A 969-nucleotide genomic window follows, 5' to 3' on the forward strand; every position below is an offset into this window, starting at 1 on the left:
ATTGAATTTTAAATAAAAACTAATAAAAATATAATAAAAACTAACTAAAATATACTAAAAACATACTAAAAACAATGCCAAAAAGCGTATAAATTATCCGCTCATCAGAAGGCTACTAGCGAAGAAAGACCCCAGCCCGTATATCCAATTCTTATATGGTGCTGAGGCAGTCTCACGCCAAATCGCATCAAGGTCGACAACTGAAGCAGCAGAGCCATTGGCGTTCTCCCCACTTTGCTGAGATTGTTGAGTTACAGCCTCTAGTCTCTGCGTATAGGACTCCTGTGTAACATATGTTATTATGATTAGGACGACAATTGTATAGTTAATTTCTGGAAAAATGTAAAGCTTCACTCTTCTTGGATCTTATATTATTCACCACATTCTAAGAGGAGAAAATTCTAATTTTTTTATGATTTTTTTATTAGAACTTTCACAGAAAACGTCAAAAAATTTATTGGTAACATTAGTTTGTTTCAAATTAGCTTCAACAAAAAGAATGAGGTAATCTACAAAATAAAAATGAGAAATTTTTAGTGTATCTTTTTTGAAGCAGATAGACTTCTAAAACTCATACTCAATAGCCGCATTGATAAATTAAGAATAATATTTAATATAAAGAACAAAAATATAAAGAGAGATGAAAATTTTTTGACGAATACTTCTAGTAAGAATAAATTTTTTAAACTCTTCTCCATTCCATAAATCTCGTCTTGGCTCTAGAGTTGCATGAAATGGTAAGGTTGATAATATGGGAAGAAAACTAATGTCAAAATTTATCCTTGACAAAGCTCTATTTTTACTTAAAAAAAAACTTTTTCAAGGTCAATTTTGATAACTATCCATTCCTTAGGATCTTTTTAATTCTTCAAAAAATAAATAACTTTCAGGATAATAATAATATTATCTATGCTGTATTTCTTAGGAATAAAGATATACTGAGTAGGACCGATGATCTTTTCCATGAGC

The sequence above is a fragment of the Arachis ipaensis genome, chromosome B8, assembly GCF_059453495.1.
Source record: "Arachis ipaensis isolate K30076 ecotype BB chromosome B8, ASM5945349v1, whole genome shotgun sequence".
NCBI lineage: Eukaryota > Viridiplantae > Streptophyta > Magnoliopsida > Fabales > Fabaceae > Arachis > Arachis ipaensis.